This window comes from Glycine soja, chromosome 20 (genome assembly GCF_004193775.1).
Source record: "Glycine soja cultivar W05 chromosome 20, ASM419377v2, whole genome shotgun sequence".
NCBI classification, from domain to species: Eukaryota; Viridiplantae; Streptophyta; class Magnoliopsida; order Fabales; family Fabaceae; genus Glycine; species Glycine soja.
In genome coordinates this window covers 29,541,059-29,556,261 of record NC_041021.1, presented here as the reverse complement: position 1 = coordinate 29,556,261, position 15,203 = coordinate 29,541,059, and positions in this window count along the sequence as shown.

The window sequence follows — 15,203 nt, the reverse complement described above, 5'->3', positions numbered from 1 at the left end:
TCAGAGAGAAAAAGAAAAAAAGAGAGGAACTGAACAAATGATAATAACTTAAAAAGGGAAAAAGAGAGAAAAAAGAAAAAAAATAATAATAAGTTGTCTAGCTAAAAAACCAACATGCTTTTGAAAAGAGATAACTTCCAGCTTTTCTTTGAAAAGATTCACTGATCATAACCAGTTTTTGAAAAAAATGTGTATACACCTGAAGGGTGAATGTTGTGAAAGTTTTCCCGAACACCCAAAATAGACTCGGATGAATGCACAAATTGATAAAAGAACATGTTTTGGAAACATTGGGTTCACTTAAATAGAGAAAATGAATCATGAGCCCTAGCATCACATGACCATAAAAACTTGACACTTGAGTGTCCACATGGGTGCATGCATGACCAGTTTTGCATAAAATATCCAAATCATCATTGTTGCGTGTGTATCATGGAAATAATGTGGGACATCCCCTTTATCCCTAAATCGCTGGCCAAACCAACACCCTGACAGATATCATGTCCAGCCGTTCTACAAGCCTTGAGCCAAAATCCCAACTTTCCATAAACCTTGACCCAGGGTGAGAATGTCCATCCTTGCTCTGGGAAGAAAACAAAAAAGAAAAAAGGAGAAAAGGAGAAAATTCCCAATCAAAGAGTGGGAGAAAGCAAAAAAAGAATAAAGAAAATTCCCGATCAAGGATCGAAAGAAAACAGAAGAAATATGCAGAAAGGTCTTTGGACCAGACAGTATCTGAACAATACAGAATTTGTCACCAAGTAAACAAAAAAGGAAAGGAAACCACGACCTAAAGTGTTCCTCTCCCTTTGATTGCCAACCAAAATCCTGTGCGTCGGTGACTTGTTCGCCTCACGCTAAACAAAAACAGAAAAAGGAAAAGGTCAAAAACACTCAGCCAAATTTCCCACCAAAAAAGAACAAACCATTCCCAAGGAAAAGTCCTATTGATCCATGATCACGCATGTAATCTTTGATTTGAAGGAAATGATTTGCAAAGTCAAGTCATGACATATCTATGGTTCGGAATTAGGATGAAACACTTACCCGTGTGAGATTGATACACTTTGAGTGATTTTCTTCTATTTTTGTTGAACCCAGTGTTTCCTCTAAATGGTCATTTAGAAACGAAATGCTAACATCCGAAATCTCATTTATGGTTATGAGAAAATTTCATCAGCATACTCTCCTTCCCCAATAGACACAATATACTTCGTTCATGGAATGGTTATGCTTTGACTCTACAAGTAATGTGGTAGAGTATGAAGCATGCACCTTAGGGTTATGTCATACCCTAATTTCGTCCGAGGACCATCTGTTTGGTGGGATGCGACCTTCGTTTGACCACTTCGAGGTACTTGACACCCATCGTTAGGCAATCTGTGAAGTTCGGCGACATGTCGGGAGTTGAAAGGAAGTGTTAATGCGCAATCCGTAAAGTTCCGTAACATTCCAGAAGCCAAAGGGGGGACAATTGCGTAATTCGTAAGGTTTCATGACATTACAAAAAGAAAACAAGTATCGTTATGTAATTTGTAAAGTTCCGTAACGTTACAGAAAAAGAATCAGCAAAAAAAGGGGCAGAGGGGGTGTATTTAGTAAACAGGGGTGTGCAAATAGCAATCAAGCCCACTTGGGCCCTCCAGGATGTTCCAACAGAAGGCGGTGCCTTCTGGTGGAAGCAACCCAGCTCGCCTGGGTGAGCTGAGCTCGCCTAGGCGAGCTGGGCGGCAACCACCTCCCTCTTTTCCCCTATAAATAGGGGGAGGAGGGCAGAAAAATTTCTTCAACCCTCCTGGTATCTGAGAATCACTTAAAATTAGTGAGAAAAATTGTTTCCGTGAAAAAAATCCAAGCCGAGGCGCTTCCGTAACGCTTCCGAGACATTTCCGTGGGCGATTTCGCGAAGGTTTTCCACCGTTCTTCATCGTTCTTCGTTCGTTCTTCGTCGTTCTTTGGTCTTCAACCGGTAAGTTCCCAAAATCGAACCTTTCAATTCATTCTATGTGCCCTTAGTGGTCCCCACTTGTTTCGCGTGCTTTTATTTTTATTTCATTTGCTTTCCGTACCCTTTTTTGACGTGCTTTAATAATTTATTTAAGTCATTTTCTCGCCTAATCAAAAATAAAATAAATTTCCACCGATCATTTGAGTTGTAACATCTTTTAATTTCTGTTAGAATAAAATCCGACCGATCTGTCATGCCGTAACCACGTTTAAAACCAAAAAGAGGCAAAATAATAATATAATAATAAAAAACATATCTTTGAATAAAATAATCAAAAAAATCATTCGGACATTTTTCTTTGAGATTTTCTTTCTTAATCGAATTGACTAATAACCAAAGTGAAATTAAGGCTAAAATCAATTCATAAACCAAGCTTTTGTCATCACCTAAAAACCATTTTTAAGGTCCAACTCCTTGAAATGGTCCTTTCCGCTTTTATTGGTTAAACGTGAATTTTAAAGACCTAAAATCAACACATAAGCTTTGTCACCTCTTTCAAAAAAAAAAAACCAAGAGATCATTAATGGTCCAATGCCTTAATGTTTTCTCTCCTTTCAAAAGAATCCAAAGATCGTTTAATGGTCCAACGCCTTAAAATGACCTTTCATTCAGTCAAAATATATCTTACAAAAAAGATAAAAACAACTTAACCAACGTTTAGTTCTTAAAGAACTACGTAGGTCTGATTTCCTTATCACAATTGAGGAATACGTAGGAGAAAGGGAAACACCCTTGTCGACCACAAAAAGATAAAAAAATAAATATAGAAAGACATAAAAAGCGTAAAAAAGGGGGAAGATAAATTGAAGTCATGTTGGCACACTTAATTAAAGGCTGTCGTCCCTTGTGACGGACGCGTGGGGTGCTAATACCTTCCCCGTGCATAAATACAACTCCCGAACCTTTCACACTTAAAGTTCGTAGACCACACCTTTTCCGGTGTTTTCCTCGAATAAACGTTGGTGACGACTCCGCGCGTTTTCCTTCCTTGGAAGATGCACCCGTGAGTGTAGTGTCGCCCTCCCGCCGAAGGGTAGGTTGCGACAGGTTACAAGCAATTGTAGAATCTAAAGACAAAATCTTGAGGTCTATGGGGAATAAACCTTGGTCATTTACCAACTAAAGGGTGAATGTGAAACTCGAGATGCAAAGTTCCTTACAAGGCATACATTAAGGGATTATTGAAGCAATATAATTTGACGAAATCACTTTTGATTGTATCCCTGGAGAAAACAATCAGTTGCTAGATGCATTAGCTACCTTGTCATTCATGTTTGTATTAAGTGAGAATGAAGATATGCCTCCTATAAATATTCAATGTCATGATCAACTTGCAAATTACCAGATAGTAGAGGAAGAGTTAGGTGGAAAGCCATGGTACTATGATATCAAGAAGTATTTTAAGAGTCAAGAGTATCCACTAAGTGTTTCCAAGAATGATAAGAGAACATTGAGTTTCTTTTTGAGTGGGGAAGTGTTGTATAAGAAAAATTACGATATGATTTTGCTTAGATGTGTAGATGTTTCTGGAGCACAAAAGATTATCAAAAAGGTTCATCAGAGCTCATTTGGCACTCACACAAATGGACATGCCATGGCAAGAAAAATATTAAAGGCTGGTTATTATTGGTCAACAACGAAGACAAATTGCTTTCGTTATGTAAGGAAATGTCACAAGTGTCCAACATATGTTGATAATATCAATGCTCTACCTATTTCCCTAAATGTCTTGGCTTGACCCTGGCCATTCTCGATGCAAGGGATGGATGTTATTGGTCCCATTGAACAAAAAACATTAAATGGGCATCATTTCATTCTAGTTGCAATTGATTATTTCACTATATGGGTTGAAGCAGTGTCACATGCTTGCGTAACTTGGAATGTCATAGTAAAGTTCATCAAAAGGGAGTTGATTTGTTGTTATGGCGTGCCAAATAAGTTAATCACTGATAAGGCCACCAACTTAAACAACAAGATGACGACAAAATTATGCACTGATTTCAAAATCCAGCATCATAATTCTTCTCCATATCGCCTAAAGATGAATGAAGCAGTTGAAGTAGAAAATAAGAAAATCAAGAGGATAATTCAAAATATGGTGGTGACTTATAAAGATTGACACAAAATGCTTCTATTCGCATTACATGGATATTGTACCTCAATTCGAACTTCAATTGGTGCAACTCCATTCTCCTTGGTATATGGGATAGAAGCAGTCCTTCCAATTGAGGTTGGAATCCCTTCCTTAAAATTGATAATGGAAACTAACCTAGAAGAAGCAGAGTGGCTTCAAACTTATTTTGAGTAGTTAAATTTCATTGAAGAGAAGAGGATAAATGCAATTTGCCATGCTTAGTTATACCAAAAGAGATTAAAGAAAGCATTTGAAAAGAATGTACATCCTGAGGAATTTCAAGATGGAGATTTAATGCTCAAGAAGATTCTGTCAAATTAGAAAGATAGATTGGGTAAATGGACACCAAATTATGAGGGACCTTATGTGGTCAAGAAAGCTTTTTCGAGAGGAGCTTTGTTTCTCATAAACATGGATGAAAAAGATCTCTCATGTCTGGTGAATTTTGATGTAATGAGGAAGTATTATGCATACAAAAATAATTAAAAAAAGGAGAATAAGGAAGAGCTCACTAAATTAGAAACCCAAAAAGGCAATCTAGACAAAAATTAGAATGCAAAAAAAAAAGCTTGCTAGATTGAAAACCCGAAAGGGCGATCTAAGAAAAATTAGAGCAGAAAAATAAAGAAGGTTCGTTAAATTGAAATTGTTTTCATCCACTAAGTCGAAAACTCGACATAGAAAAAATTGTTGGGGTAAATGGTGTGTTTGTCATCTCGAGTTAGGGCAAACTGTGTAATTGTTGAGAAGAAGAATGGGGCAAATGATCTATATAAGTGTATTCTCCTTTGAAGCTTATTGACGAGTAATCAAAGTAGTTGACCTGTGGTACTAGCGATATCATCTAGAAAGCATCGCTCTTGCAACAAAAGTCCTCTACTTATGTTTCCATTGTTTCAGCTAAGTTTATTGTACAATTGTCCTTGTAAATTTATCCATATTATCTTGAATAAAATTTTCTTGTTCCCTTCATTAGTTACCAATTCATTTTGCATTTTTGACAATAATATTTTGAAAGGAAATATACGTTAAAATTCAATTTCAAAGCATTACAATTACTTTGATAAGTTTTTGAAGTCGTGGTATGCTCAATTCTCAATTAATGCCACAAAGCACAACCAACAAGATAATGTTGCATTTACTCATAGAAGTTGCAGCAATTTACATATAACCCATCTCTGCTTAAAAGCGATAAGTTAAACCAAGTTTTACTCATCCATGAATCCCAGGGCACGTGATACCGTAGGAAACAAGGATCGTGAATCCTTTTGAGAAAATGGAAGCAAATGTGATAAGTCTAGTCTAATACATTTTAATGTTTCATGTCAATTTGCATCATATAATCAATCTTGGTGTAATAAGTTTTAATGTTTCAAGACATCATGGATCATATCATTGCATCAAGTCTCTAGTCAATGTCTTGGCCTACAGGGGGTTTCTAACTTGTAGTAGAGAGTCATCAAGCCCAGTACCTACCTATCACGCTTTACTTTCCTATTAAAGCCTAGAACCAACACCGACACCTTGCATCAAGCCCGGAATCCTCACTGGCACCTGCACCAAGCTCGAAACCAGCACCAACACTAGAATTCAAAGTCTGGAACCCTTACTGGCACTCTGCTTCAAGCCCAAAACCCCCCTCACCGACACCTACACAAAGCCCAGAGCCCGCACCAGAACTTGCATTAAATCTTGGAAACAACACCAATACCTGCATTTAAAGCCCAAAAACAACACCAACACATCTACATTCAAAGCACAAAATCAACACTGACATCCTGCATCAAGCACGGAGCCCGCACTGGCAACTGCATTTAAGCCTGAAAATAACACCAACACCAGCATTCAAAGCCCAGAAATAGCACCAACACATCTACATTCAAATCCCAACATCAACCTGACAACATCATTTAAGACTCGAACTTGGCAAGCATCAATAAAAAGCTTGTTTGGCACTTGTATTGGGCTCTCGAATAAAAGGTGGCAACTGTGAATCCTCAATTTTATTTGGGTGTATTTTTATCTTTAAATACAAAGTATTTAAAATAATTTAAAACAAAAAAGAAAAAAAGAAAAATTATAAAAGATGTGGCGATTACAAGAAGACATAGTCATCAACAGATATTCTAGTTACACTAGAGTAACGATTATTCAACTGAGAAAAAATAAAGCGATTACTAAAAGATAAGGTCATGAATTTGCAAGCCTAAAAACAAGGAGATCATGGTATAGTTGAATCAGTTGGTTACTTGGAGACCAAGTTGTTCTTGGATTATAAAAGAGACCCACTAGCACTCAAAAAGGGGAGGAAAAAAAAAGAGAGGATTGAGAGAATTGGAAGTTTTAACACGTACAAAAAGCATGTTTCTAAATTCCTCATGTGGTGCCTATGTACGAGGTTTTTTTCCCTTTTAGTCAATGTCAAGTTTTATTTCTTTCGGCTTGTTTTATTTCATTTATTCTCATTTATTTTTCCTAACTTGCAAGTTATTATAATGATTTCCCCCCTTTTTCTAATATAAGATTAGTGTGTGCATAAAATAATAAAAAATAAGTTTTAAATGTGTTGTTTTGGTGAGGCCATAAGGTAGGTAGGATTAGTGTATATGTTAGTGTAGTTTAATTTTCTATATCTTTTTAAAGAAGAAGGGCCATGGCTTAGTTTTAGGGTTTGTTAGGATTTTATTTCACGTTAGATTTAACTTATAGGTCAAGTGTAATCCAATCATTCAGATGTCTCCCAAAGGAATAAAGGAAAGATTTCATGTAATTATTTAACTAAGAACTAGGTTTTTGTATTTTTTTTATTGTCACAAAATAAATAACAAAATAAATTGCAATAAAAATTAAATAAAATAAAATAATTAAGTAAAGATAGAAATACTAGACTTGGATGGTGATGTCAATCGTGATGAATGAATGCCTAGGTTTGGACTTGAAATTCGCTTAATCTATTGTAACTTCACAATTCTTTACTCATCTCTCTTATCCATCCCCAATCTAGTAGATGAAAGTCTAAAATATAATTCTATGAACTATTCGGGACTTCGACACATCGTTACAATAAATGCATAGCCTTCTATTTATAGAATTATAGCCAGGTTTAATTAATTAGATAATCACAAGAAATTACAAACAAATAATATCTCTAATTAATTCAAGTAATTATCTTCTTCAACTGATTTATCCTTGAAAAATATCTTGCTCTTGATTTTCCTAGCTTTTATCTTCAATTTTCGCAATATCTCTTTCCAGAACTTTTTGTTAATTTTGGGCCTTTGGGGCTCTTGGCAAAATGATTTGTTTTTGTTGAAAAACTATCAAAAATTCATTGAAAATAACTAAAACATAAAATTCTACCTAAGACAAAGGAAAAACTAAATTTAAAGCTAATTTAATTCAAAACAAGGCCTAAAGTTAACAAAAATGCCAAACAAACATCACAACATACATATGAGAATCTAATAAATTTGATAGGGATGTATACGTTTACTATTTTTTATAATGGATTTTTTTAGAATTTGATAAATGAATTTCTCTATAAAATGAGTTTGTCTCAATCTCTCTCTCTCTTAATTCTAATAATATAATCATTTCAATTTATGCAATGGTTTGTTACATTAATCAAGTAGCAATTCTACTCGTTAATGTTCCTTAAATTATTAAAAGTTCATAGAATAATCATTTGTTATCTAAAAATTTTGAGCATACAATTTGTTAAGAAAAAATAGATTTCATTTTAATATGCAACAATCAGTAGTTCTCATGGAATAACAATTTTATCCTTAACATTACTTGATTGTGAGGATTTAATGACTAGCCATTTGCTAGCTTAAACCTTGGGTAAGTGTTTTTTTTAAATGTCATAGATAATCAAAGGTGTTTTGTTTTTGAAGGAAAAATAGCAAAATAAAAAAAATACATTTTCTTTTTAGGATAAAGTAAATATTTATAAAGTTATATAATTTTACATAATTAATTTTGGGTTATCGTTTTTAACGGATATAGGATGTTAATATATTTCCTATACATAATCGACTCTTAAACCTATCTTTATTTTCAAAGATCATTTTTGAAAGGGGTTTTCAATGATTTTCCCCCCTCTCAGACCAAAATATTGGTGACAACTCGATGTTTCAATATATTTTTGCGCCATCTCCATGGTGAACCCTGTTGTGAAACTAATATTTTTTTTCTCTCGCAAAAATGCCTCGTAATCTAGTTCTCCCCAAGAACTCTTCATGGATGTCTTTTCATGGGTTTTAGTGAAGGATCTCCTACGTTTCAGGTGTGTTTACAAGTGGTTATGCTCCCTCATCTTTGATCCCACCTTCATCAAACCGCATCTTCTCCACATGTACTCCAAAAACAAAAACACGTACATCCTATTAACCTTCGACAACATCTGCAACGACAAAAGCAAGTATTGTGCACCCTTCTCCGTACACGATTTACTCCGCAACCCATCTTCCACTATTTAGGCTTGCCACCCCTTTAACATTAACGTCTACAGTGCCTTGGGTGTCTGCAATGGCTTGGTCTGCTTGCTTGTTTCTTATCGCGGCGACTGTAGAGATGAATTTGATGAATACATGGTTTGATTTTGGAATCCAGCCACGAGGATCATATTTGAAGATTCATCGCGCATGCGCCTCCTTTCTAGAAATTATGATTTTAATTACCGTTATATATATAAGTTTGAGTTTGGGTACGATGATAACAATGATGCTTATAGAGTAGTTGTTTTGGATTGTAAACCTAAAAAAATCGAGGTGATAGTTCACTGTCTGGGTAACAGTTGTTGGCGAGATACTTTAACTTTTCCCGTTTTTCCCGTTCTAAGTCTAATTGGAACATCTGTGAGTGGCACTGTTAAGTGTTCAAATCTATTAGTTTAGAGATTTTATCGAGCAACTAGTTTGCGAGAACAAAATAGAACATATACCAGCAAGCGAGTAAAATTATTAAACCAGTAGCAACTCAAAGTTAAGAACTAGAAGGATAATTTACGAAATATCAGAAGAATGTCCAATGGAAAACATGTTTCTTATACAAAAATGACATACGAAGAAAAATAAAAGAAAATTGTTAGAGGAAACAAGATAGATTAGCGAATCCAAGTCTGTATCCTCTTAATAATCCAGTGTCAGAATACAAGCTATGTTCTTCCTTCAGAGCTTAAAATTACATTAGGTTCTCTCCTCCCAATCCCTTCCCTCTTTTACAGAAAACTCTCCAAAACTTAGCACACGCTCCATAGAAGTTTGAAAAATCCTCCCCTTTATTGTTAGTGCCTAATCTCTTAACCTCTAACCAATCACGAGAGTGGACCTCAAAATTCCAATACTTTGTGCATTGCAGCGTCCATCCAGCTTTGAGTCTTTCAAGTTTTCATTTTTGGGCTTTGTTTGGTTCGTCTTAGTCTCTGCCTCTTCCACTTTGGGTTTGCCATCACATATGTATTTGATGGAACCCTTGAGCCTAATGTGCTTGGCAGAGCTTGCGTGAAGGAGGAGGATAGTGATCAAGTAGGGAGTGACATGGAGTTGGTGATGATCTGCTGGGTAAAATGAATATGGGCACATGAGTGAGAGGAGCGCCATTTTGGAAGAGACAGATAGGAAATTAGGATTTAGTGATAGTTCAAGATAAGTTAGGATCTTGGATGGGTGTTGGGTCAGGTTCAAGTGAGGGGCCTTTCTTCCATATATTTTTTTGTCTTGATTCTGATGAATTAACGGGCTAACAACACTTGGTTTGAGCTTGATAAAAATTAGAAACCTATGAAATTTTCTTTCTTTCTTTTCCTTTTTTTAATCTTCTCAAATTTTTTCTTTTCTTCATTTTTCAATTTTTCATATGTATTTTCTCATATGTATTTTCTATTAACCAATTTACTGATCCTTTTTCGATGCAAAATGTTTAGTGCAAATAACATCAATCTTCTCAAATGTGTCTTAGCTATTTCCTTTACTTATCATTGTTTATGTTAGATCATGCCAATTGTTTTAAAATCCTCACCATTTCATGTAGAGAATTAATGGGAGCTTAGTTTGACTATATTGTTGGATGATTAATTATTGGTTGTGGCAAATGATTAGAGCCAATTTGTGGATTGATAAAAGGTTTGATTTTATTACAAGCTCGAAGATAGTTTTTGAAAATGAAATTATTCATGTCCATAACAATAAATAATTCTAATTTACAAGTTTGGATAAACTGGTTGTACTCAGTTGGTCATTGTTATTTTCCCAGATATTCAAACATGTTATATATGAATTTGGTGATGTTCTGAATATGGAAACCCAAAATCAAAGCCTAGGATGAAGCCTTAATCAAACACTGGGCAAGAGAGACAAACCAAAGAAAAAGAGAGCCTGAGTGAGAGATTCGAACTAGAGAGAGAATTTGAGTGAGAGAGATGAATGAAAGATAAAGCTTGAGAGCGAGAACGATCCATGAGAGCATAAATGAGAACGAGTGTGAATATGGAAGAGCGAGAGCTAGAGAGTGCAAGAATGAGCGAGGGTTGCATCGCAAGGGTTTGTGAGTGAAAGTAAGGGTTGCATCCATGAGAGTGAGCAAGTGACGATGTCCACGACAAGTTCGATTCCGTGAAAGCAAATGGGAATTTTAGAATTTCCTCTCTTTAGATAGAATTTACAATTTTAAGATTTTAGTTAATTAATAATCATATATTAAATTACTGGTATTTGAAATTTCTATAGGACATCCAAACAAGATATAAGAGTGAGAAATTTAAATCCTCTCAAAATTTAATTTCCCCATTTAAAATTTCCTTTCCAAACACACTAATGATTTGCACCAACTATGTATAACTAAAGCATCGCATATCAACCACTATTACCTAGTTTTGCTCATCCCCTAATAATGGGCTGATGTAAATTCTACCATCTTCTATAGAGGTTTTTAATGAAGTTTTAGTGGGTCATTGGCCACTATTTTGACCAAAAAAAATAAAGTGGTTATTAAACAACACATTAGGTGGTTCCTACAACAACAAAACCAAAAAAACAACACAGAAAAACTTTAGCAGGATGCTAAGATCTACACTTATCCCCTTTCAATCTTTGCAGCCTACATAACATTAAACGAATATAAAAATGAAAAAAACTAGTTTCTTAAAATTGTAATTAAGGAATTTGTAGTATACTCTACAACAAGATATGCCCCTAATGAAATTGTGAGTAAAGATGCATCTTTCATTAAAAAAAACCATCATGAATTAGAGTACAACGAATTTAACAGTTAGATTCTGATGTACACAATAGTCAATAGCCTCCTTTCGCCATTAATAATTTTTTTCATAACAAATTTTTCATTTACAACAAGGAAGAAAAACAGTTGCCCCTAAAATTCAGAAAATCAATCAAGAAACTCTACCTTGAGTGGATGCTACACCTTCAGTGTTGGTGTTGACTGATGCTTTGCTGCATATGCCCTCTTTTAGTCTCAATTTTGCAAAGGACTCATCTAACTTTGATAAATCTTTCTCAAGCTCTGTATCTTTAAACTTCATATGAATAGCTTCCTCAACTACCAGGCTTCTAGATTTGTAAACTCTGTATGCCTTAGATGTTTTAGAGTATCCAAGAAATGTTCCATTATGACTTTTTGAATCAAACTTTCCCAAGTTATCTTTAGTGTTAAGAATGAAGCATTTACATACAAAGGGATGGAAGTGTGATATGTTGGGTTTTCATCCCTTCCACAATTCATAGGGAGTGTTCTTCATTATGGGTCTTACATAAATTCCATTTTGGAAATAATAGACAATATTCATTGCTTCAACCTAGAAGTGCTTCGGAGTAGAATTGTCATTAAGCATGGTTCTAGCCATTTCTTGTAATGACTTGTTCTTTCTTTCAACTACATCATTTTGTTGTGGTGTTCTAGGAGTTAAGAAGTTGTGAACAATATCGTTTTCTTCATAGAGTAGTTGAAAATTTACAGTTTTAAATTCTCCTCCGTGGTCACTTTTGATTGAAGTAAAGCATACTCTTTTTTCATTTTGAACTCTTTTGCAAAATTTAAAGAAGACATTGAAAGACTCATCCTTGTGAGCTAGGAACATAACCCATCTCCATCTAGAATAGTCATCCACTATGACAAGTTCATACCTCTTTCCACTGATAGATGTGTTTTTGGTTGGTCCAAATAGATCAGGATGTAACAACTCTAAAGGTCTTGAGGTGGAAATGATGTTTTTACTTGAAACAAAGTTTTTAACTTGGTTCCCCTTTTGATATGCCCCACAAAGTAAATCATCTTTGTATGACATACTTGGTAAACCTCTCACTAGGTTGTGTTTTAGCAGCATTGAAATTAACCTTAAGCTTGTATGACGAAGTTATTTATGCTACAACCAATTATTTTCTTAGACAGACAACAAGCATGATACCTTTTGATTTGATTGTTCACCCAACTTGATATTGTAGAGGTTTCCCTTCCTCTTAGTAGAAAAGAGTAAAGAAACATATCTTTGTTTTGGACGATGCACTCATTCTTGTCAAAGGAAAGATAATATCCACTACCACACTGTCATACCCTAATTTCATCTGGAGACTATCGTTTGTTGATCTTTTGATCCTCGTTAGTTGACTTATGGTGTGAGACGCCAGTTATAGTGTGAAATAAATGATCATTCAATGTTTTGATCAAGAATGCGAAAATACCAAAGGGGAGGGGCAAAAAGGTCATTTCAGGCATTTTTCTGAACCCTGGCTCGCCCATGCTAGCCTCTGGCTCACTTGGGCCACCAAATAACTTCATGGTGAAGTAACTAGCTCACTTAGGCGAGCTCAACTTGCCTAGGCGAGCAAGGTTGCTTCAGGATGAAGTAACAACTCACCTGGGCGAGCTATCATGACCCCGAATGCCTTGTTTTGCTATAAATAAGCATGAAGAGGGGTCGAGAGAGGTTTTGAGGTCCAGAGGTGAAGGATTGGAGAGAAAGAAGAGAAAAGAAGAAGGAAGAAAAGAAAAAGAAGCTAAATCGCTACCAAATTGCGACCATAATCATTCTTTGTTCGTTCTTCATTCCTCGTCCGGTTAGTGTTTGTCTTTAAGGATTTGCACATGATTTATGGATCCTTAGGGGTCCTCTTTATTGTTTTGTGCATCTTCATCTCCTTCTCCTATCATCGGTAATCTCTTTTGTTTTGTAAATCGAGTTTTAACCGATCATTAGTGCGGCAAGTTATCTCTAAAAAAGGTTGAAGGTTAATAAGCAAAAACCAAGATCAAACCAACTCATAACTAACTTCCTTTTAATCAAATATCACTTGAGATCTTTTCAAGGTCCAAAGCCTTAACGACTCTCTTCTCTTTTTCAAAAAAAATCAAAAGATTGTTTCAAAGTCCAACGCCTTAAACGAATTTTGTTCGCGGTTAAAATCAATCATTAAAAAAAACATAAAAATGATATAACACACAAATTTTCAAACTTAAAGAACTACGTAGGTCTGGTTTCCTCATTGCACCTGAGGATACGTAGGAGCAAGGGCAACACCCTTGTCGACTCCAAAAAAAAATAAACATAAAAAGGGAAAATACATAATTTTGAAGTCATGTTTTGCACACTTGATTAAAAGCTGTCGTCCCTTGTGACGAGCGCGTGGGGTGCTAATACCTTCCTCGTGCGTAAACAACTCCCGAACCCTTATTTTCAAAATCTGCAGACCTTTGTCTTTTTGGTTTTTCTAATGTTTTCCTCGAATAAACATTGGTGGTGACTCTACTCGTTTTCTCCCTTGGAGACAAACTCTTTGGCCCATGATTTTGGCCTTTTCGCCCTCCTGCTGAAGAATAGGTTGTGATAATTGGCGACTCCACTGGGAACGTGTTAGAGAGTTAGGTCATTCAGTCGGTGTGCAATGTTTTTTATCATGACTTCATCTTTATTTATTTTCCCTTTTCCCTTTTATCTTTTGATTTGTCCATATTCATATAAAACCTTTGCTATGTTATTGTGTTTGGTGTGTGTTTGTCTATCGATTAGATTCATAGGTAGAAATACTTTTTCTACACACGCATGACACCTATACCTCACACACACATTGAGATATTAGGCCCTATACTCGGATCTATGTGAGCCATAAGGAGTGGAGATCGATCTGTGGTCATGCTGGGTCTCCGACAAGCTTGATAACAGCAAAGCCTCATCTAGAGTTTTCCTCTTTTAGTGATGCATTGTCACCGGTATTCCCTATCGCCACAATGTATTACTTAAGAGGATGATATCACTAGAAGCTAGTAAGGTTACATGAAACCACCCTTGGGAATTATCACTGGAAGTGGACTTTTGGATCCTTTCCATTAGATTCCTAAACTAGGGGCACATAGAAAACTCACTCTGGCATGTTCTTTGATTGCATCATACATCCCTTCATGGCATCGTAATGGGCATATCATTCTTGCATTTATCATGTTCATGCATTGCATTTTGCATGAGTCATTGCATTATCATGCATCTTCATTTAACATGCTTTTTGTTCTACAAATTGCATACATTTTATTTTCATTGTTCGCATGTTATGCATGATCCTTGCATTTTCCTCTGCAAAATAGAAAAAAAACCAAAAAAAACAAAGAAAGAACAAAAAGAAGGTCACAATGAAGCATGAAGGTTCACACCACATCCTTAGTTACATGTCCATGTTTTATTTCTACTTTCACTTTGACAATGTGTGACGAACCGGGGTGTTTTAATGAAAATCTAAATTGGTTCGACCCTATGTCCTATTTAAAATTTGCAATACTTCGATAATGCATCACTCGCATATGTGCATGTTTAATTTTTCACATAGTTGGCATTGCTCATTGCATTCTTTCCTTGAAATCAGAACTGTAATCATTGTAATCAAAAGGAAAGAACACGCTTTACGATGGCCTTACCAAACGCGTGCTAGAGTCATGAGTGATATAAAAGAGATGCAAGAATAGATGAAGGCCAACGTGGAGGCCATGAAAGACCAAATGGCCGCCATGATGGAGGCCATGTTGAGCATGAAGAAAATAATGGAAAGCAATGCGGCTGTA